We start from the raw sequence: 25469 nt of genomic DNA on the forward strand, positions 1-25469 counted from the left end.
AAGGACAAATGCTTGGAACTCAGGTCAACATAAGACCTGAGAGAATTTTCTCCTATCAGTAAGAGAAAAAAGAAGCAGAAATTTATAAATGTATTTTCACTGAAATATTCCCTATTTCTTTATTTTATTTTACTACCGATCTGAAGTGCTTTCAAATGAAATGCGATATAATGCAAATTTTGATTTTTTTCCTTTTCCTGACCCCATAAAAAGTTCATCTTTACATATAAACTGTGGCTTAACAACTATTGAGACTGCCAGGAAAAGAAAGAAAAGTACTAACACACATACACATCCATACACACAATCTATTGAGTTTAAATTTGTAATTTTACCATGGCCTGAAAGGATATAAAAGAATGTAACAGACACTGTTTCCTGGGCATTAAACTTTTTCACATCCAAGTCTAATCTGATTTTAGGGAAGCGATTCTTGGTTAGACTTTTCTAGCTATTTAAAGAGGCCTCTCCAGTATTCAAATGTTCTAGGCACTATTTTATAGAACATTCCTAAGTTTGATGACGACGATTCTTGGACACGAAAACCAACAGTGACATTTACAAGACTCCAAAATATCCTCAATGCTGACGCAATATCAACGCACTCTAACTCAAACATCGGGATACTATGACTTTTTTCCCAGAGAACTTAGGAGCTTTAATTGCACAACTCCCATTAATCATCTTGAAAATGGCATAACTGAAACTCTACACGTCTAGATAAGTATTACGTAATGCAAGAGAGTCGGGTTAGCTGCTGCCGAGGAGGTGGAGAAAGGGAAAAAGGCAACAAATCACACACACATTCTTGTTACAAAAATACCACTCCTTTCTCCAGCAGCTTTTGTCTGTGAGAGATCAGATATACATACAACTGTGACAGCAACAGTTATATCAGCACACAATTTTAGCTGATACTCATCTGAAGAAATCTTAGCCTCCTCAGAGAGGGCCCACAGGGATCTTATATTTAGAGTTGCTTTTGATGGGATGCTGTAAGAAGAAACGGTCTCACTTTTTCCTTCTACTCCTGGCCTCCTCTATGCCACAGAATCCCACAAAAGTGTGTAGCCATCTATGAAGTGCTATAAAGGGTTTAGCTGGCACCTATGGTCTGCCACTCTTCCAGTCTTCCTGGGCTCCAAAGATGGGTCTGGCCAGCATCCCTAAGCCAAACCAGAGTCTCCAATGACCTTGTGAAAGCCCAGTGACATTTGGTAGGTGCCAGTATCATTAAACAGTCCAACATTTGTTGGCTGCTTTTTTATAGCATCATAAAATTGGAAATGCCAGATCACTATGTTTCTATTATTTTTTTAAATTGCTTCATTATTTTTTTCGGTACAGCAACTGTCAGACTTCTAAACTGTTTGGAGCAGAAAGACTTCTGAAGTTTTATGGTATCCAAATCAGACAGTCTTCAATCTTGGCTAATAATTAAAAGCCCTAACATTTACATAATAAAATTTAGAGCTCTATTTGTAGCGCATGCCTTTCAATTGAGAAATACAAAATGTTTTACAGATAGTACCCCATTCATCATCATACCATTATTAGGTGGATTACAGCATGACTGTCTATATTATATTTCTAGGGCTTTCCTGAAGGTAAAAAGGAGGTAAACTTCTTAAGTCAAAAGTACATAATTTTTTCCTCAACAATCTCTTGGAAGACTTGTTTAAGCAGTTCTTTATAGAACTATTCTAGCTCTTAGTGCATTGATAAAGCAAAAGCTCTCCATCTTTAAATACCTCTCCAAAGGAGAAGGAAAGGGGTCCTCACCCAAGTACACATAACTGAACCAGACAGCCCAACTACGAAGCTGGAACTCTTCGCCATTACACTAGAGGTAATGGTAACCATTGCACCATCACTTGATCATCGTTACATGTGCGTGCTTTTCTAATCACTGCTCACACCAAACACAGAAGACTTTATCCACAATAGGTCAGAACCAAACGGATGCTTCAACCCCCTTGAGTTCTGCAAAGCAAAAGATGTTTCACAATATAAGCAACTAATCTTGGAGAAGATTAATCCACATAGTATTTCCGAAGTGTAATGAAAAAACTTAGAATAACTTCCAGTTTCTCTGTCATTCTTTTTTTTTCCCCCTCAGCAGAACCTGTACTATAGGATCAACAGCAGAAAAGAAAATAATTGAACACCATAAAGTTAAATTTCTGCTTCACATTATCCATTTCAACAAGAGCCCTAGTGAGTCAAGAGGTTCTTGGACTATCTATGGATTCCACTGACCTGGCCTCTGTGATTTAGACAGATCACAAGTAAAGAAAAGGTGATTTTATACAGAAAAAGAGAATACATTATATATATTAAAAATAGGGCTTCCTGGTGGCACAGTGGTTGAGAGTCTTCCTGCCGATGCAGGGGACACGGGTTCATGCCCCGGTCCGGGAAGATCCCACATGCCGCGGAGCGGCTGGGCCCGTGAGCCATGGCCGCTGAGCCTGCGTGTCCGGAGCCTGTGCTCCGCAGCGGGAGAGGCCACAACAGTGAGAGGCCCGTGTACCGCAAAAAAAATAATAATAATTAAAAATAAAAAACAAAATTAGACAATATAGAGAGGCTTTAAGGGGCAAGTCTTTCATTCAGCAACAGAAAAGAAAGTAATGGAAATCAAAGAGGTAAAACATTTTGATGACGTCAGCTCAAGAATAATAACACCATTGCTTTTTATTTACATGAAGCATTTGCTATATTTATACCTTCTAGATCCTACACATGCCTACAAATATAGGAAAGTAAACCCTATTTTTACATCTCTAAAGTAACATTTATTACTGGTTATGATAAACCTTTAAGTATAATATCATGCAATGTTTTCAAGGTCCCATTTCAATATTTCCCTTGTAAATCTCCCATCAAAACCCACTAGATTGGATAGTGTATATTATGCATATGACCGGTGCTTAAATAGTTTTCTAAACTATAACAGATGTCCAAAATTTTGGCTATCAGTTTTATATAGAAATTATTAAATTACACTGCTCTCCAATCTTTTAGCGACATCACTGACTTTGCCAAATAAGAAAGACCCTTCCTTTTCCCCAATTTTTCATTCCAAGTCCTCTGTAAACCTCTGAGATTCCCTAACTGAAGACACACACTGTCACTAGCTTCCTGACCTCACAGATTCTGCCTCAAGTCCAGCCATTAAACACTACTGCTTCACGTAAACAATGACAGAGCACAAGGCAAAAGTGAGGTGACAGAGGTCGCACTACTGCTGACCACTGTCTCCTTCAGGCAGATCAACTTCGTACTTGAACAAAATGTGCTCAATGCCACTGGCACTGCCCCCGTAGGGAAAGCACTCCCCTCCCCCCATCCCCATGACAATTTGCTAAAATTGTGCACAGTCATCAGCTCGCTCTCTCTCTCAGACTTCAGGCTGCAGCGAGGAGAAAGACAATTGGCTCCCGGGCCCAGAACACGTCTCTATTGGATGCTGACTGCAGCAGCATAGGCGGTAGGGTGAAAAACAATCTCTTGAAGTAAAAAAAAAAAAAAGCATCACAACACAGGTTATCTGAGCCTGTCTCCTCCTCTGCCCCCACCCCCATCCCCAGAGACTTCCACTGGCTTTCTCAGGCAGGTTCCCAAACATCTAAAGGAGTGACCGTGAACAGAAGTTACTTGAAAATTATCTCTGGGAATAAAACAGGAAAGTCTCCAAATTTTGAGAAAGAGTTCATATATTTCTGCTATCCTGGAATAGCTTTCTGGAAAATGATCCACTTTAACAATAAACAAATAAAAAGAGATGCCTGTGAGCTATGGAACTCTTTCAAAACATCTATATGATGAGTCTCTTAAGGCAGAAGGGTACTGAAGTGACTTAAACAGAGGCATTTGAAAAGCTTAATCATTACAAGGTGTTCTGTTCTAAACAGCAATCAGAAGCTGCGGAGATATTCTTAAGTGCTTATTTAAGATGAAAAGTATGGAGATGTTGGGCCTCACGGGAACCTCAGCCATGGCAACACTTTTATAATAAGTCAGAATGCGAACGTAAGAGGGAAAAGCACAGGCGGCTGTCACATGGTGTTTTTCTCCTGCTATCACATCAAAAACATTTAGGCTGAAAGCCCGGATCTGCTCAGCACCGGGCTTGGGTGTATTAAGTGAGTAAAGCGACGTATCTGTGAATTTTACACTCTCTACCTCTGGCTAAAGCAGGTGGCTGTTAGTAGACATAGTTGTTTCATGTTCCTTGGCACTGCACATGCCTTCCTCCCAGCAGGGCCACAGGGCTTTACTGCGCACTAATGTCTTGTCTTCCTCCCGTGCTGATGGCCTCCAGAAGGAGGCTGTGCCTCAACCTTGCGCCCACAGCGCAGCCCAGGCCAATAAGCCTAATAAACATTTGCCAAGTGAGTGAGTCCTGACTTTATTTCAGAATACAAAATATTCCATCCAGAGAAAGAGAAATATAGTATGACATCACTTACATGTGGAGGCTAAAAAAAAAAAACAACGATACAAATGAACTTATTTACAAAACAGAAACAGACTCACAGACTTAGAGAACAAACTTATGGTTACCGGGGGAAGGGTGGGGGGGAGGGATAGATTGGGAGTTTGGGATTGACATGTACACACTGCTATATTTAAAATAGACTGGGCTCCCCTGGTGGCGCAGTGGTTAAGAATCCGCCTGCCAATACAGGGGACACGGGTTTGAGCCCTGGTCCGGGAAGATCCCACATGCCACGGAGCAACTAAGCCCGTGCGCCACAACTACTGAGCCTGTGAGCCACAACTACTGAAGCCCGTGTGCCTAGAGCCCGTGCTCCTCGACAAGAGAAGCCACCGCAATGAGAAGCCCGCATACCACAATGAAGAGTAGCCCCCGCTCGCCGCAACTAGAGAAAGCCCGCGTGCAGCAACGAAGACCCAACGCAGCCAAATAAATAAATTTATTTTTAAACTTTTAAATAAATAAAATAGATAACCAACAAGGACCTACTATATAGCACAGGGAACTCTGTTCACTATTATGTAACAACCTAAATGGGAAAAGAATTTGAAAAAGAATAGATACATGTATATGTATAATTGAATCACTGCTGTACACCTGAAACTAACACATTGTTAATCAACTATACTCCAATATAAGAAGTTAAAAAATAAATAAACTTACAATAAAAAAAACCTTCAGACACAAAAAAGAAGAAATTAACACAATAAATAAACTTACAATAAAAAAACCTTCAGACACAAAAAAGAAGAAATTAACACATTATAAATCAACTATACTTCCATTAAAAAATAAATATTAAAAAAAATTCTGTCCGATAAAGTAGTTCTCAAAAACATTCCTTGTGCATCTTCACCCAGACCTCTGTCAACTCACACACTGTGGCCTCATCTTCTCTCAATTCAATTGTATTTTCCTTCTCCCCTAGTCTCCTCCCATTTGCTCCATTTCCTGGTAACTTCTTACTACCATCATCCAGCCACAACTTTGTACTCCGACCCAAATAAGCAATATGGCCACTTGCTGGATTTCTCTGTGCCTTGAGCGTGTAACCTTCTCCTCTAGAGGTCTTGGTGATTTTCACACAGGAACTGTCCCAGGACTTGACATAAAAAAAGCAATAGAGCCCCAGGTCAATGGTGACGACCACATGAACTGGAATCACAGAGTTGTTTGTTCCAATGCTAACTTTGATATTTATTAGCAGCGAGACTGGGTTAATTACTCAGGCTCGCTCAACTTCAACTTCCTCTTCTATAAAACTGGAAGTAAGAATACCATCCTAGGGGGCTTCCCTGGTGGCGCAGTGGTTGAGAGTCCGCCTGCCGATGCAGGGGACGCGGGTTCGTGCCCCGGTCCGGGAAGATCCCACGTGCCGCGGAGCGACTGGGCCCGTGAGCCATGGCCGCTGAGCCTTCGCGTCCAGAGCCTGTGCTCCGCAACAGGAGAGGCCACAGCAGTGAGAGGCCCGCGTACCGCAAAAAAAAAAAAAAAAAAAGAATACCATCCTAGGGATGGAGTGACTGTTAGGTGAAGGCATGAATAATGGCCCTTGATTATGCTCTGGTACTCAGGGGACGGACAGCCCTGGGTCCCTCTCACTCTCCTAGCACATTCTTCACATCTCTGGAACCTTGCAACCCCTGCTTCCTGTCACACAGTCCCACATCTCTGGTCACGCTTGAAAGCGTTCCTTCTCCTTTTCCTTCAGCCCCTGTTTTGACAGTCCTTCAGTTCACGGTCAAGTTAGAATCTCTTTTAATGAACTACTAACTCCCACTAAGCCTCTAGTGGCCAAGGATGGCAAATTTCCAGTCCAGGGGAAAAAACACTTCTCCAGGAGCCAGGGAGCCCTGGCTTCACTACAGCTCTTTCGGCCACTAGCTTTGTGGCATCATACAGGTGCTCACCTCCTAGCCCAAAGAGTGCCTTCCTTTGTGAAACTGTAGCCAAGTAACGCAACTCCTGAGTGGCTGTGAGAAAGCTTTCCCAGTGCCCAAAGGCTGAATCAACGAATGCTCATTTCTCTGACCATAAGGAAACTGGGCATCTGTATTTTAAAAGGGGTTGATAATAAAGAGGAATCCTTTTCCTAGGTTAAATTTGATGATGAGAGGTGACCCTTTTCAAGTGTCACTTTCCCTGGATATTTCCTCTTTCCCTGTCCCCACTTCCTTCTCTTTCTTGTCAGGTAGGATAAACTCACAGTGGTGAACTCAGCATCAGTCAAACTGTATTACAGGTAATTTTTACAAGTCTGTCTATCCCTCGAGATTAAGAACTTGTTAAAAACAGGACAAACTCTTAACTTAGCAACCTAAGTACTTTTAGTTAATGTTTGTAGAATGAATAAGCAATTTAGGAGACAGGAGGGCATTTCTGGGGTCCCAGCTATCACACCACTGAGACACCCCTGTAAGGTTTAAGCCAATGGTCCTTAATCATGGCTGTACATTATAAATTAAAAATTCCTGTACCCAGCCTCCATTCCCAGAAATTCTGCTTTAATTGATTTTGGCTGGGTCCCAGGAAAGCTCTCAGACAATTCTAATGACTGCTACTCTGAGGACCATTGGTTAGTCTCTATATACTAATGCACATTCTCATTTACACGTCAATCACAGCCCTTTCCATAGTTCTTTTAAACCCAGTGTTTGCCAGTGACTTCAAGATAACTACTAATGTTATCTGTCAGTTAACTGATACTTGTGTTTCTAAACGGTCTCCTCACAGCTCCTTTCCTGGACAGTGGGAGAAAGGGCACTCAGGGCAAGGGCGGGCACAAAAAGAGCCACTGCCTTTTGTTCCCTTGGGCATGTCATCTTGGGCACACACGCAGGCAAAAGAGAAAGCAGAATGGAACAACGATTCATTGTCTCCTCATCTAACCCAAAAAACAAGCTAGAAGATAGGAAATGAATGGATGAGGCCAACAAGTAAAATAAAATAGGCGGTTTTGCCTTAAATATGCTTTATGCCAAGTCTTAATATCTTCTAGAATAACTTATTTATACATTTATCTACTTGGTGAGACTACTCATGTGCTGAGTGCTGCAGGACCGCGGAGACACAACACGAACCGGACACGTAGTTTGCAAAGGGGAATAAGGCATGCACATAAACGGCTAGAATACACGGACAGAAGACAAAAAGGGTCATAAGGTCAAAAAGACATTCCGCTTAGAAAAATCAGATAATAGCTTTGAAGAAGAGGTAGAATTTATACATGAGCGGTTACAAAAGATATCCAGGTAGAGGAAATAATCTAATTTGAAGCATCAGTGACAAGTAATAAGTCTGTAATAAGAGGAGTGGGAAATAAAGTTTGCAAAGTATGCTGAGTCTCGCTTGGGGACAGTTTTAAAAACTGAGTTAAAGACTGTCTACTTTTCTGTAGGCCAGGGAGAGCCACTGAAGGGAACCAGGGATGACAACAGCAAAGCCGCTGTTTCATGATTTCATCAGACAGGAGCACAAGGGGGCCGGACATGGCTGACAGCCTGGGGAGGAGAGACCAATTAAGTAATTATTTTAATAGTCCAGGCAAGAGCTAACACAGACCTGACCATTCTCCACATCATTATCCCATCTTTGTCACAATCTCCCACTCCACCTCTATTCTAATGCACACTCACATACTCATTCTCTCTCCCTTTTCCTTTCTCTCTCTCTCCCCAGCCATACTAAACTAAACTACATTCAATCCCGTGTACAAGACATTGCTTTGTCCGTGTAGATCCAGTTCTTCAAAGAGTTCGCCTTCCCCCCATCTTTTTTGTTTGGCCTGACTAATTTCCAGTCAGTCTCCAGTTAAATGTTGCCACCTCCAGGAAGTTTGCTTTACACTTCAAGCCTTTGTTTAATGCTCTGTTAGTTGGTTCCAGAGCATGCATTACACTTTATCATAATTGCTTGCCAGTTGCCTGTTTCTTTCACTAGACCAGGAATGAGACTTGAAAACCACGACTGTTTATTTTCCAGCTGTATTCCCCAAACAAGAACATCCAGAATAGTGTCAGGATCATAACAGGTATTAACTCACTGAAGGAGCAAATAAGTCGTCTTTTAAAGCAGAATGTATATTGAATAATATACATATATACTAGACATGTAATACACACTCATATATTAACTGTATATCTAACTTCTAAAACACAACTAGAACAGGGCTTTTTCAAAACCTACTAACGGGGATTCCCTGGTGGCGCAGCGGTTGAGAGTCCGCCTGCCGATGCAGGGGACGCGGGTTCATGCCCCAGTCTGGGAAGATCCCACATGCCGCGGAGCGGCTAGGCCTGTGAGCCATGGCCGCTGAGCCTGCGCGTCCGGAGCCTGTGCTCCGCAGCGGGAGAGGCCACAGCAGTGAGAGGCCCGCATACCGCAAAAAACAAAACAAAACAAAAAAACCCTACTAATGTTTTGAGAATGTACTTAATTGATTATCTGCCACATTAAGCTTGATCATTTTCCAATTTCTTGCTACTTAATAACAAATTTCTGGTTCAATCATTAGTCTGTTATTCTATGTTCCACTGTTTCCTTAATACCAAGATAAAAACTGGCCTCCACACTACAGTCCAATCAGAAAACAGTAAATAGTAACTGTAATCTGGATTACTCAGATTAGAAAATGTTACTTAGAAGTGTCAATATGGTAGGTAGCTTGGCCAAAATTCTGAGGCATTGCTCAAGGGATATACCAATAAAATGAAACTAAAAGTGTTTTGGTTTTTTTCCTGTTGTCATAGTTCTTGTTAGAATAGCAAGAAAAGTGGTTGATAATCAAATGACTGATTATGCAAACAAAAAGTAACTCCTCCTAAAACCACTATTCCATGTTATAAACTGGCAGGGTTTTGCTAAAGCACACCGGCTTCCATGGGGCGGGGGGCAGATGCCCCAGGCTCCACAGGAGTGCATCCGTGAGATTACCAGAGCACACCTCACACACAGCAAGAAAAGATTTACAATGTATTAGTCAAGGAGTTTACTTTAGGGAGAGATTAAACGGAGAAGCACGTAAGGACCAAGAAATACTTTAAATAGATTCAAGTAAAAGTTTACAAATTATCCATCGCCTTATTATTTACACTTGAAACATGTTATCAGTCATTTGAGTCTGCACAGTCCTCAGAATACCAATGTTCCTATCTCCCGGATTTTCTGAAGTGGGGGAACTTTCAGGTGACATCGTCCGTTTTTAACAGTACACATATAGTCCTGCCAACTCACTTGCTGTGGGTTTAGCTTTCTGTCATCTCTCCTTTTGTTTTTTCCAGTAATATACTCAAAAATAAGCTACACCCCCTGTGTTTTTCTTTAATATATGTCTATGGGTCCACTATGTAAAAACATCTGTTAATTCACCACAGGCCATTTCTTATACCTCACTTTTCATAAATAAAACACTTTGCTCACACAAATGAACAGACGGTTCATTAAAATAAACGGGTAATCCCCAAACTTTCTTTTGAGAATTTTAACCTACATCTTTCTTTTATCTGATTACCTAACGAAAAAGAAAAAAAACAGAGTGAGGCAGACCATAAATCATAACATAGGGTAAATTTTAGAAAACAGATAATCAATACTATGACGTGTCCTGTGACACCAAGGGGGACCAAGTGCAGAGGAAAAGAAGACCATTTTCAATCAACCTCACAATGACCATATGAGCAACTGGCATTAACTCCATTAGGCTGACGGGGAAATTAAGGCCCACAGAGGTTTAATGACTTGCCCAAGATCACAGAAGTAGCAAATCAAGTTTAAATCTAAAATCGAGGTCTGATACGAAGTCTCAGGATTATGTCCTCTATAGCGCAGCTGGCTTCTCAGGAATCCAAAAAGCCAGGAGGTTCTACTAGGTAAAACGGTAGCAAGTAACGCCACACAGGTGGGAACTTCAGGCTGTCCAAAAGACAAGAGATAAACCAACCTGGCTGGAACGAGGGCTTCGTCCAGGAGAGGTAAATTCAGAGAGTTAAGGCGAAGTAAGTGGAAGTAACTAAATACCTGGTTAAGAAATCTAAATATCAGCAAAGAAAACCCATCCATTGAGTGCCTTTGCGGAGACCAACTTGAATTTCAGGAAGACACTGCATAGTGAAAATAGCCCAAGTCATAAGGATGTAGAAAGACTGCACTCATTAAGTTCAAGTGGAATGACTGTCTGGTTATATTGTTCCTAACAACGTAAGACAAAACAGTTGCACTAAAATGTTTAAGTGGGTTAGCATGTCAAGCTAGCACACACATGTCCTCTGTGAAATGTGTTACATACCAAAATGGCAGAGAAGAGAAACTAGACTTAAATGATGATCAGGACTATTATTTGATATTTGAGTTTAAAATAATTTATATGACCCTATGAAGAAATGAAAAGGTACCTAGTCACTCTGTTAACCCTGAAGAAATAAGATGCTTGCTTCGCAATCTTAGATTTAAAAAAAAAAAAACATTTCTCACAAAATAAAAACTACTTATCTATATCTTTTTAAAAAAATTATGAACAGTTTAATACAAGATAAGGAAATTAACCATGGATGATGAGGGGAAAGAACTTTACCATGTTTTTATTGTTCGTGCTCTTCCAGATAGAGCAGTGGACATAATCAACTCAACTGAAGTCCTCCTAGAGCCAGGCTCCACCTGACACCGCTTCTGTTTATTCTCTTCACAGCACTGGTCATACCTGCAACTACGTTGCTTATTTATGTGTTTCCTTACTGACTGACAGGCTGCACTAGGGACCTAAGATCCATGAAGGCAGGGTTTGTTTCCCAGAGCTTGGAGTGAGTCACAGTGTGGAATAAAGGAAAGAATAGATCTCACGTAATCCTCCCCACAATTCTATGATGGGAGTACTGCAATCTCCACCCCCATGACCCGGTGAGGATCAGGGATCCTGTGAAATTAAATAATTTGCACAAAGTCACAGAACAATTAAAGCCACAGAGACCCATCTGCCTGATTCATATGTACTACCGTACAAGCAAGTTTGGCAGACTATGTTTAGAACTAAGACAATATCAAGTTGAAATTCAAATAGTCAGTGTTTAAAATGTAGCAATGAAAAAAGAACGATCTCCAGAGGACTCTTTTCATGGTATATAAGCACAGTCAGACATACTTCTCATAGCTGTCACCACAGTACACATTTAGTTATACTATGGATTTCACACAGATTGATATGACATTTTGCAAATCATAAACAAAGTTGTTGATGTCACCCTTTGGGAAAAAACTCAATTTTGCTCCAAAGTATTTGTGTTGCCACTACAAAGGTCTCAGTGGTTCTCACTTGGGAGAAAATTGTGAAGAAAATCTAGCTGATAATCTTATTTTTAAAAGCTGTAGGTTCATCCTGGAAAACCATGTAGGATGAACTGAATGTCAGTGATAAAAATAGATTCATACTAAATTGGTTACTCTCAATAACTGTTAAAAAAGCTCTATAAATTAGACACCATTTTTCAGTGAAATTCTTAGAAAAAAATTATTTAAACTACTTTCATACCTCCTACTAAAAGTGATAATATCCATAAGGACTGAGAAATGACTCTTTTGAGAAAACAATTTCTACAAACAACTGGTGAACTATATATAATATTCAAATTCACTTAGCCAACTACTGCACATACATAGGAAAGAGGAAACTGTACCCACAATTTTGCTAATAACCTAGTTTTTACATCTATCTATTAATAAATATACATTGGGTGTCTATTAGCTTATCATGATGCTGGATGACACAGGATAGAAAAAGAAAGATAAAATGTAACTCTAATTAGTAAAGAGAGTCAGATGTAGGAGACATGAGTGGAAGCTGTCTTCAGGGGAAACATCCTCAAGATGAGGTATGAATAAAGTTGGACTAAAATGGTCGAAGGACATTCTCTCAGCCCTGACAGGATTCATGCTCCACCCTCCCATTCATTCTCTAGATAAGGTGCTTTCTTACCTACTAGTTCACTAGGGTTCCAGAGACTTCTGGCTCATTGCTCACCATGTTGTGGTGGTTAAATCTCAGAAAGTGAAAGGGCTGGGATTATCATGCCCATTAAAAGTACTCTGGATTGCTTCCATGTCTTGGTTATTCTAAGTAGCGCTGCTCTGAACACTGGGGTACAACATAAATGTCCACCGACAGATGAATGGTAAAGCAGATGTGGTATATATATAGGATATATAGATACACAAGCATACATACACAATGGACTATTACTCAGCCATAAAAATGAATGAAACAATGCCATTTGAGCAACACGGATGGACCTAGAGATTATCATGCTAAGTGAAGTTAACTCTGAAAGAGAAAGACAAATATCATATGACATCACTTATATGTGGAATCTAAAAAAAAGAATGATACAAATGAACTTATTTACAAAGCAGAAATAGACTCACAGAGATAGAAAACAAACTTATGGTTACCAAAGTGGGAAGGGGGGAGGGATAATTTAGGAACTTGGGATTAACAGATAAACCTATCTACTATATATAACATAGATAAACAACAAGGAACTACTGTGTAGCACAGGGAACTATACTCAATATCTTGTAATAACCTATAATGGAAAATAATCTGGAAAAGAATATATATAACTGAATCACTTTGCTGTACACCTGAAACATTGTAAATCAACTATACTTTAATTTAAAAAACAAATAAGGGAAGGGGAAACAAACAAACAAAAAAGCACTCTGGAACCTGGGATCAGTTTTGGATATCAAAAAATCCTCTAGGATAGATTCTAGCCGCAAGATAATTTGTGATTCTAACCTACACAGCAGATTTAAAAGCCATGCAATGGCCATGAGCCCCTCCTATGTGAATTCTAGTGGGAATGCAATGTTGCCACTTTCTTGGATCTCAGAGCTATACAGGCACACATGGGGAAGGGATTTGAGGGAGGGATGACATAAGACAGGGAGACAGACCAGTAAGTGTTAGGTGGGAAGGATAGGGATGTTTATGTGTAGGAGTTCTGTTACCCTCCTATGGCATCTAGGCAAGAGATGTGGACCCCTTTTAGGAGGTACCTCAAAGAGATACGACAGAACCACTCTAGAAACTTAGGATCTAAGGCAATAAATTATATACTGCATTAACATGCTGGAAAATTCAACAGACCATCTGCATAAGCATGTTTCCTGTTAAAAACAGAAAAAAGGGGCTTTGGGATTTTCTACTCAAATGAATTCTCAGGAATATTTTTACATCTTTTATGAAGTTTCCCTTACATTACTGCAAAAAATGAGAGTAGCTACCTTTCAAAAGAATGTGACGGTACTGGCAGAGCACTGAAGTATTCTGAATGGCCACTTTCATAATGTATGCTCTTTCTTCATGTGTATCTTTCCCACCCTGAGATTATGGCTCACCCAGTTAAGGCTATTACATAATTGTGACAAAAATAGAAAGGGATTAGTTAAGAAGAAATGCTAAAGAAGACATATATCATTCAAAAATTAAAGATTAACACTTTGAATGCTTTGTACTTCTTGTTGCTACTTAACCAATGCAGAAATTCTGAGGCAGTTGTTTATTCAAAGAGGCAGAAGTAGGAGAAGTATGCCGATTTTCAAAAGCATTCCATTCATTTTTTGAGTTTTGAAATGGCACATGAAATGTAAATATGTACAAAAGGCTCAATTTGTTGAACTCTGTTCCCATTAACACCACTGCAATGGGTTTCATATCAATTTTAGTTCCCAGACAGATGCTCTGAAGTTTTTAATAGAAGCATTATGTAGCAATAAGAAGTGGACTATATATTAACATGGATACAATATTACCCAAGTACTAAGAAAAAAATAAGGCCCATCTTTAGGGACCTCTTGTTGATATTTCTGTTTATATTGCATTATATGAAGAAAAAAGAAGTCTTTATGTCAGTACTTGCTAGTTATAAATCTCAACTGCCTCTCCACAATGTAAATTTCTTTTTCCAAAAATGACAAGACTGAATGATGTTCCCTGTACTTGTAACCCATGCTCAGTAGAAGAAACTCTTAAAAACTCCGCAATACATTCAGATGATAGAAGCTAAGGGAGTGCCAATACTTTATTAGCAATTCCTTGAAAACTCAGCCTTTCCCCCCAGAGTAGAATTGGAAACCATTCATAAGAATGTTTAAGGGCTTCCCTGGTGGCGCAGTGGTTGAGAGTCCGCCTGTCGATGCAGGGGACACGGGTTTGTGCCCTGGTCCGGGAAGATCCCACATGCCGCGGAGCGGCTGGGCCCGTGAGCCATGGCCGCTGGGCCTGCGCGTCCGGAGCCTGTGCTCCGCAACGGGAGAGGCCACAACAGTGAGAGGCCCACATACCGCAAAAAAAAAAAAAAAAGAATGTTTAAAATGGGCTTCCCTGTGAGTTGGGGTGGGAAGAGGATAGACACACAGATACTGCATGCTTGTATGTTACTTCTCACTGCTACCAATTAGGATGTCAGCACTTTGCTGATCAAATCTGATTTGTCATCTCTGATGTATACTCTGTTTTTCATCTTGAATTATGCTAAGGTGTTCGGTATAGGAAGTAGCACTGCGATAATGCCTGACATATGTGTAGCAGAAGGCTGCACAAACAAAACCACGGCAGGCAGGAGCTAGATGCACCGAGGGTGAGGAAGCATGCAAAATTAAGCCCCCAAATAAGGTCAGCTTTCCTCCCCAAAGTCTTCTGGAGCTTCAAGAAGCATTTTGGTTCCCCATGTGATTTTCAGGCACGTTGTGTGAACCAAGTTTTCAAATGCAAATGACAAGGTCAAAAGAAGGAAGGTTTACAGGTATGAGGATCTGGAAGAAGCAATGGAAATGTGGGAAGAAGGTCAGGAATTTGAAGGGTAATGTCAGAGATCTGTGAAGGGAAGCTTAAGCAGTTACATAACACATCTGCTCCTAGCTGTGAAGACTTCACACTTCAGACTTGGGATCGTCATTATCCATTCTAGGAAAGGTTTACATTTCTCCAAGTAAGTTCACCTTTATGTGTAATATTATGCTGTGAAGTTCCTTTAAAACTGATAAAGGAGACAGTGTTTAAAGGTGGGAGCTCCAAAAGGGAAAGGATATCTGTATGTGTGTGGCCGATTCATTTTGTTGTGCAGTGGAGGCTAACACAACATTGTAAAGCAACCCTACTCCAGTAAAAATTAATTTAAAAAAAAAAAAAAGTGGGAGCTCAAAAAGCAAAAAGATACATTCAGGTTGAAATCCCAACCCTGCTACTTACCAGCCCTATGACCTTGCGCATACAGTTTCTCATCAATAAAATGGGAATAACTATACTATCTACCTGATAATGTGATTTAAGAGAACTCAAATGAAAATTTATGTAAAGCCAATACCTAGCACCTAGAAAACACCAGTAGAGTGTAGTTGTTTTTCTTATTATAAGTTTATCTTGATTTGTTAGATGAAAGTTTTCTAGTCTCTCTCTACTCTGAGTTCATTTTGAAGGCCTAGGTTCATTGTTCTGGTAAGTAGGGCCTTTCTACAAAGGTCTCTGCCACTCCAGACTGCAGGACAAGGGCATTCTTGCCTGTGCCCTGTGACCCCTCTCGGAATCAAGTATCCTAGTATTAATATTCCTGCTACCTGGGTATGCTTCTCCACTACAAGAAAGCAGGCATAGCATTTTATTTCCAAAAACTTGATCTCAGGGCTTCCCTGGTGGCGCAGTGGTTGAGAGTCTGCCTGCTGATGCAGGGGACACGCGTTCATGCCCCGGTCCAGGAAGATCCCACATGCCATGGAGAAGCTAGGCCCGTGAGCCATGGCCGCTGAGCCTGCGCGTCCGGAGCCTGTGCTCCGCAACAGGAGAGGCCACAACAGTGAGAGGCCCGCGTACTGCAAAAAAAACCCAAAAAACAAAAACAAAGAAAACTTGATCTCAGACTAATTCACCCTTTGTGTGTTTGTGTGTGTGTAGAAAGAGAGTTACACATACGAGATAGATGAATATACATACATATACATGGGGTATGTGTATATACAGAGAGATCCATACATACATAAAAGGCATATATGGAGATAAATCCCCATTTAAGATCTATGGAATACTTCATGTGAACTTGGCAGGATTAAATAAAAGTAAATTAGGCTCTAACCAGAAAAAGTCCATTATTAATCTTTATTAACAATATCCACATTCATCTTCTCCAGTAATCCAGATATTATTCCACCAAAACCTCACCTTCCTTCCTTGCCCTTATTTTAGAGCATGATTCATGTAATAAAGATTTCTTTCAGTTAGTGAGTCAATTTACCTATATACCTGTGTAATAATTTACATGTACAACATCAGATATGCTTAGTGGATACCTACGAAATACCATCAATGAAGTTTCTGCATTTCCAGCTCTAACTTTCAACTGCTAGGCCCCTGAACCAGAATCATTGGCCTTTTTCCAGAAAATTCTGTGCCTCCTTCTGTCCTACCATTTCCCCATAGTGTATCTAGTCATACACCTTCAAAGTCATAAACCCTGGACTGGATGCAGGTAGGCAGACAAAAGAACTGAACTCCACATCGGGAGCACCCATGACCAAAACAGATGCTCTTAGTATAGGAACTGAGGGTAGAACGGAGATAGAAGAAGAATATTCCTCCACTCAGTTATGAGATTGGAACTTCGAGAATTATTAAAAGCTGAAGATCTGAAAATGATAACGAATCTTTGTTACATTTTTTCCACTTTTAAAATTCTATTTGTACAGCCCTGATATGAAAAGACCCTTAATATTTCAAAGCTCGAATATGCCCCCATTTCATCAGAGCCCCTGTTTATGTGAAGTCAGCAAGGACACACTGAGGCAGGTGGCCGACTAGGTGCCCTCTCCAGCTGAGGTATCAAGCCCACTTAAAGCACGTGACTTACATTTCCTCCCAAGAACCAACACAATCAATTACATGTCATGAATCTTTGGGATTGTTCCCAAATAGTCAAACACTGCAAGAATATATAGTGTCTAGTGAAATCCAGTTGGCCCACAAAACAGTGTTCCAGGGTCTGTGGCTCAAAGAACGGAGCATCGTACAGGGAGCTGTAGACCACCTAATTTCTGTTTTTACTTTTTACTTTTTTTGTTCATTTATGGAATGGCCTTGGTAAGCTGATTTATCACTCTTTATATAAGTTAATAATACCCTTTTTATCACTTTTCTTAGGCTACTGGAGACAAATGAGATACAGTCAAATCTATCTACAAAGCATGTATGTGTGTGTGTATACATATATGTATATATACATATATGTATATATATACACACACACACCATACATATAGACAGATAGCAAATATATATAATTTGTTTTCTATCTAAATGTAATTATAAAATTATGAGAATCATATCTGCTCAGGAAACATACATGGATTAGAAGGGTAGACTGGCACTTTAGCAAGGTAAGTTTGAACTACTCAGAAGTAAATGCTTCCTGTGACTTCTGATGAAAAGAACAAAGTCATCTGTTAACCAAAAATGCAATGACAACAATTTTAAGAGACAAAGATGGTATATGAGAAAGGAACACTTTCACAGAAAATCTGCAATAGTGGAGAATAATTAAAAAGAGTGACTAAACATATTTTAGTTCTTGACTGTATGAAATCACAGCTTTGAAGGAGGAAATATACAGCATCATTTACTCTTTTCACATTTTAATTTTTAGAAGACTAATTTAATATTGCAAGTCTTCAATGTAGACAATTTCTTTCCAAGGATCTGCTTTGTTAGCTTTCGTTTAATAACAGTTTTCACATTCAACACCAACTGCATTACTGTCTTGTGCCTGGTGCAGGGTTATGCTACTGCAGTGATATAAAAATAGCAAAGGCAAAAAAAAAAAAATACACAGCAGACTGGAATAGCTTAAAAATTGAAGCTTTTGGATAAAGCTCTCTGAAATAATTATAATAGATACAGCACCTGATCCTTTGCTATAAAATAGATCTTCCTTCATTATATAATATTAAAATTACTTAGGGATTCATATTTCTTTCTCTCTAGACCTATAAACGATTAAAGTTATACTGGGTTTCAGAAGAGTTCAAAATCCAAGCTGCACTGGCCTGCTGTGTCTGTTTACTTAATCTATTTTTATAACACTGCAGTAGCCAAATCCAACTTACCAAATACCTGCTTCAAAAGTGTGCACCACATTGATTCAAGAGATAAAATTTATGAGAAGCTAGCTGCAAACTATGTTTATTTCTAATAAATCAATCTACTCTATACTATTAAATTCAAGGCCATAAGGAACCACAGATACACTGCTTTGAAGTCTGAAACACGGCCCAAAAGGATTTAAATTTTTTTTCAAACTGTTTGTTCGGCCAGGTAAGATAGTTGCCTACTTCACCTGTGTGAAATAACACAAGTTGCTATTCTTAGTTTGCAAATCTGAGTTTCTGTACCAATCCTCGGCAGGTTTTTTGACACCTAACTGGGTGTTGGGATAGATATATCATCTCTACAGCAACCTACTACACAAGTATATTATAGCTAAATTATTTAATAAAATAAATCCTCGACCTTGAACATCTTTCATGCCAAAGAACAATGCCAAATCTAACTTACTCTGTGAAGCATTTCTAACAATTCAATGTACCCAAGAAAAATAAGCTTGAGAGTACTGACAGAATGGGATTTGCCAATTAAAAGTTGTTGCCATAGAAACAGGCTTTAATATGTTCTATGAAAAAAAATGAACATGTTATGCTTTCTCTTGAGTCATTTACATTTGAACATAAAATGTGAAAAACACAATTACAGAGAAGGGTGTAGCTCCCTAAGGGAGCACCGAACGTATTCTCTTGTTCGTGAAAAAATAAAAGTTCCTTTTCTTAACCAAAAATGAACACACACTCTGTTTTCTTGAATTTTTCGTAGGTTATTTGACTAATATATCACTTCGGTGTGCGGGGTGATTTTCTTTCTAGAACTGTGCCTTTTTTTTTTTCCAAAGTACTCTACTAGATTTATATTTTCTGAAAGTCTTCAAACACTGTGCTCTTTGAAAAATAACTTTAAAAATATCTTTTGAACTACTCAAGGGGGAGATCATTACAAAGGATCCTTTGACATTCTAAAGACTCTAAATACCACATGCTAAAAAGTATTTTAAGTACATCATTGAATGTTCCTGACTGTTTACTCAAGGGATTAATATGGGTTAGACTCTAGCCAGATGACCATAACCAGCTACAGGATATAAAATAGTGAACTACTCTATCACTTTTATTACTGTTTTACTAACACAGCCCATGACAAGAATTCAGGACATGGTGCTATCAGTCTTCAGGTGGTGACCCACAAGATAAATAGTAATGTTTTGTAGAAATTCTATCATGCAGTTCCCAGACTGCACCGATTTCAACACCACTCTAAAAAGCAAATGACACATTTAAAATTTGTTTTTTGAAAGGATCAATCTATTATGATGTGACTTGATTCGTTATATATAAAAAGAAATCATCCTATGACCGATGAAAATTTTAAAGTCTATATACCTTCATCAGTTGAAGGTAGAATGATCTGCTATGTGGAAGACACTGAATAGAATACTTAATTAATACATTAATATTGTGTACCAGTGATTATCCAGAATTAGTATGATTAGATACCATTGAAGTGGATGAAGATTTTAATCTAGTATACTTAAGATGAAAGAAAGTAGTTGTTAAGAAAGAGGACGATATTTTAATTATAGAAGAACTGAACCGAAACATTAAAACATACATGACAGTACCAATCCTCTACATTCCCTCCTTCCTCCCCTGTGGGCATTCTCTCTGCCCTCAAAGAGGACTAGAGAGCACCTTGCTTATTTAAGGCCACAATGGCTCTTAAAGAACTTAACTTAAAAAAGGTCTAAATACAAGAAGGAGATATATTCTCGAAAGAAAGCATATATATAAAAATACCTTACAACTCATTTTTTAAAAACCTTAAGCTATTTGTCTTTCAAACTGCAACAAAGATGCAAATCACATCTCAAAACGAAGTATTGTTACCAAATAGAGTTCTCTTTCTGTGATTTCTACTACAGATGTGCAACCTCTCTTGCATTACCTAAAAAGTATAAATAATCCTGAAAATTACACCATCGCCATTTGATCTTCCTTTCGGGCCTGAAGAGTAAATAATAATTATCCAAACAAGTTCTATGAGAACATGCGCACTAAAGAATTAAATCTGCCAGATAAACAACTGGCCAACTGTGGACAACAGCTTATCTTAATGGTACAAAGTTTGGAATTATAATAAACTCCTGACAGCATTGGTTTATACAATTAGACATTTCCAAAGCAACACAAAATGATGTCTGTTTGATCAAGCAAGAATGTCCTTTGCAGATTTAGATTTCAAGTTTCAGAATCGAAAGCTGGAAAGCAAACATCATAACGAACTCCACACCTGCCAGCGAACGTTGCAAAGGACTTGCTTCGGTGCCCTTCCTTCTGATTTGGTTCAACAACTAGCACAGTATCAGGCTGCCTGAAAGGATGCTAAATTACTATGACTGTAATCTATCTGTTGTTTAGTTTCTTTTTCTAAAATATGTTGTTCAGAGAGTAATGTCATGACGTTTTACGGTTTTTAAATTGACGATGAGATGTGTTTTCAAAAAATGTAACTTTAAAAAATCAATTTGAATTCAGTCTAGATTCTTTTCAAACTGTCCATTTCATTTGCAGTGATTTTTCTATGATCCTCTAGCCAGGCAAAAACCCAGCAGCAATATTCTCTGGGGATAAAGGGTTATTTGATATATGAAAAAGACTTTTTAAAAAGTTTTTAATATACCCTAAAAATGGATAAAAAGTATAATGATTAGTAGCTTCTCCAAGAAGTATTTCCTCTAGGCAGAGTTTGCTATAGCTTAACTCCATCTACCACCCTCTCCCAAATGTAACTTTTCTTAAAATAAAACATTATAAACTTCTGTTGTACACTAAGCATATGGGGTCTGTAATCATTCAAATACAAATTATTTGAATTTTACATTTTGAAAAGTAACGTGGAAATGTTAGTCACTTTGTTACCGAAATAACAGGTTACAAAGTCAAACTCTCATTTAATCTAAATATATAATAAATCTAATAAACAGTAAATCTCAAACTCCCTTTAACTGTACAGATTTTACTTAGAGGCTAGAGATCTGCTGAATGCCCATTACATACAAAGGGGAATCTGAGGCGAGTGAAGGTGAAATCACTAATTCTCTTAGTCAGAGATTAAAGGTACACTCTCCAAATCCATCATTTTTGTTAGGTGTTATTTTTCCAACATGACAGCAATACAGTTTTCAAGGCAAAAGGACCCTGAAATATACCACAACACATCTACATTCTGGAAAGTGTTCATGTCGCTGCCTCAGTATCAATACAATGCAGAACTGCCCAGAGGATTCCTCCAAAAACAACCGGAATAGGGTCACTTGGGAATTAGCTCCATGGCAGCTATTCCACAGGGATAACAAACCTTTGTTGATCTTGTTACAATGGCTCCTTTACACCAGCTCATCTAATCTAATTTAATGTATTCTCTATCCATGAAACAGTATTGCTCTATAACCAAAGTTTTCAGATCTTTGCTATTTTCAGAATACTTTCTGGCTCTGTACAGGGGCATATAAACAGCTCTTAAGCTGTGGAGGCCCAGAGACATCCCTGTATGCTATGGGCTCACTCTTCAGGAAACTGCACATGAAGAATTAACATAAAATATTAGGGCCTCTGAATGTCTCCATTGAAACTGTGAACTCCTTCAGGAGCTCTGTGAACTCTGTAAGACTTCCTGATTTAAGGTAGAATTCCAAGCTCCACCCGTTGTAATAGCTGTTACAGACTACAGAAAATAGGACTCATCTAAGCACACAAAAGCAAGTCCGTGTGCACAAAATCGTTCTCTGCAAGCTGTCTGATGGAGAGGCTTTTAGTGGGTAATAGAAGGAAATTCTAGAGAAATGTTGGTAGAAACTTCTATCAAAGCAAAATGCTAATAACACCTTAAAGGACAGCCCTTGTCTCCTGGGCCCCTTGAGTCCAGAGGTGGGATCAGGCAGGTCTTCCCTTTTCCTAGTTTTGAGACTGGAAGGATGGCCCCACTCTCTCTCAGGTGAGAACCACTCCTTAAAAGAGATGCTAACGGGAGACCAATAATACGCGGAAACACCCTGATTAAGTATGGAATGGGAATGATAAACAAAGCAGCATTATGGAACTAAGAATGCTATGACAAAAAAAACCTGAAACCCAAAAAAACAAATCACCACCACCACCACCACCAAAATAGCAACAAAAAAAACAAACAAAACAAAGTTGCAGAAAGTGTTAGGATAACAAAAACTGAATTTGAAAGGTAAGAAAAATAAGAGATCACCCCTGCCCGATGTAATAAGAAGAGAGGACAGAACAGAAGGACACCTATCCAACTCCTACTTACATTCTGTCATTAAGGACAAGTATCTGTATTTTTTTATTTTTTTTGGTCTCACCATACAGCTTGCAGGATCTTAGTTCCCAGACCAGGGATTGAACCTGGGGCCAGGGCAGTGAAAACACCGAGCCCTAACTATTGGGCCACGTGGAAATTCCCAAGTATCTCTAAACTGAAAAATATGAAAGCTATAATGCACTCTGCCTTCTTGCCTGGGATACGTACCCGGTAACATTCATGGACAGGAGAAGTACTAGAAAAATGAAAAAGAGCCTCTAGAAAAACACATTTTCCCATTTATTTTGGATTTCCAAAGTTTTATTTTCTGTTTCACACTTCGAATTACTTGAAGCTTTAGGGAAAGGGCAGGATAAGTCTTACTTTCATTATCTCTCTAGCTCCTCTTACTAACACAATGTATGACTTCTCCAGCTTTTGTGCCTTCTTAAAAATGTTATGTGGCCTAACATACAGCAAGGGACAAAGATTCTATCATAGATTCATAATGTCCTCATACTTATGCGTCTCCATAATGATTTTAGGAAAGAAAAATGTTTCTTTTCCCTTAATCAGTCATTGTCTGAGGGGCATTACACTTAACTAATGCATAAGACAAACAGGGTAAGAGTAATCAGCTAGTTTTCCATTTGACTCTTACTACTGCCAAGTGGGTTTAAAGGCAAACTATTTCATACTTATATCTGCTTACTTGATTAAACATTACCACCTCTGCTTACTAAACAAGTCTAAATATACCCTCCTTGGGGTAACTAAGGAGTGTGTTATGACTTAGTGTAACTGTCACTTAGTTACACTAAGGTTGTTTCTAAATCAATTGACAGATATCCCAAACACCTAATATGTCCCTGGCCTCAAAAAATATGATTCCTGTACTGAAGCAGGTTAGGGTGTCAAAAAAAACAGTTAAAAAACAAAGTAATAAGTCAATCAAACAATTACTTGACATCAAATAACTAACCCGTTCAAACTTTTTGACTGGGTTGATTATGTTGAAACAAAGGTAAGCATTTTAGAGGAATGCAAATTTTAGTCTTTTCTCACCCTACTGAGTTACAATGCTAAACTAGATAACATTTAACCAGAGAAGTAAAAAACACACCTTTTATAGAACAACTTGTGAAAATGAACATATGTGAATAGAAAGAATAATTATTTGTATATTAACTTAAGACCAACTTTCATAAAAATATGGATGTGGGAAAGTAAAATAAAATTAAATTTTGCTACACTATACTACATTGTCTCTGCAGTGAATTTTCTGATAAGTGATTTTCTAGTAAACAACACTGAACGTATTTCCCTATTCTGCTATAATATTTCAATAAGTAACCCATCAAATGTCTTCACCTTTTCATGTTGTATTAAAATTCTAAATATCAGGGCTTCCCTGGTGGCGCAGTGGTTGAGACTCTGCCTGCCGATGCAGGGGACGCGGGTTCGTGCCCCGGTCCAGGAGGATCCCGCGTGCTGCGGAGCGGCTGGGCCCATGAGCCATGGCCGCTGAGCCTGCGCGTCCGGAGCTTGTGCTCCGCAGCAGGAGAGGCCACAACAGTGAGAGGCCCACGTACCGCAAAAAAAAAAAAAAAAAAAAAATCTAAGTATCAAACTATAAACAGGAATTTTTCTTAAGAAAATAGCGTGCATTTATGGGTAGAATTTGTTTTTATTTTTATTCTCTAACAAGTTAGGATACATACTAACACAATATGCCCTGGGCTTTTTCTATGTCCAGCCTGAAGTTTAGGGTATATATAAAGTACATAGTTATAGTAAGGAAAACTATAAACTTCTGCTACCTTCACATATAACCATATTTGTACACACTTCCCCAAATCCGGACATGTTCATCTTTCAATCCCAGCTTTGTTACAAATAATTCTGAATATGGGCAGAATTTATGACTTTTACTTAATTGTAATATAAGAATAAAACGTGTTATAATAAAAACATCTATTATAAAATCTTAGTTTGGGGAAAGATGTATGATTTTTGCCATTCGGATTTGTCCAAAAACAAGGAATTATTTTCTGACACAAAGCCAGATTATTCTATCTCACCCCCCGGCCTTGTTTTATTTACTGTGTACTTCTCAAATGCTATGGTATAAGAACTTGCCATATTTAAAAAAATCTTAACTTGTAATTGGCTTATGACTGTCTTGAGCATTCGGAGTTTTCCTGTATAATGCCAAACAAAAGCATGGGAAAAAACAGTCACCCAATGCTTAGAGAAATAATGCAGTGGAATATATACACACTTAAAGCACATAAACACTCATAAATTATTAAAAACTAAACCCAGAGCAGGAAAATGTGTAAAAGCCATATTAAAATATAGCATGTGAAAATGTAAATGAAAAGTTCCATATGAAGGGCTTAACATAATGTACTAAGGTATCAGAAATATTACTTATTCAAGCTCACAATACTCAGGATATATTTAGCCAAGCCTTTGGGGACAAGCATGATAAGGCAAAAGCTATAAACCCTCTTG

At 38.8% G+C, this 25469-nt stretch overlaps 1 protein-coding gene across 14 annotated transcripts in view; it reads right to left on the reverse strand.

Moving 5' to 3' along the window:
- The window catches only part of MBNL1 (muscleblind like splicing regulator 1), a 202082-nt gene that overhangs the window by 49534 nt on the left and 127079 nt on the right, over positions 1 to 25469 (reverse strand). The window lies entirely within an intron of this gene.

This window comes from Globicephala melas, chromosome 4, assembly GCF_963455315.2.
Source record: "Globicephala melas chromosome 4, mGloMel1.2, whole genome shotgun sequence".
Classification (NCBI taxonomy): Eukaryota; Metazoa; Chordata; class Mammalia; order Artiodactyla; family Delphinidae; genus Globicephala; species Globicephala melas.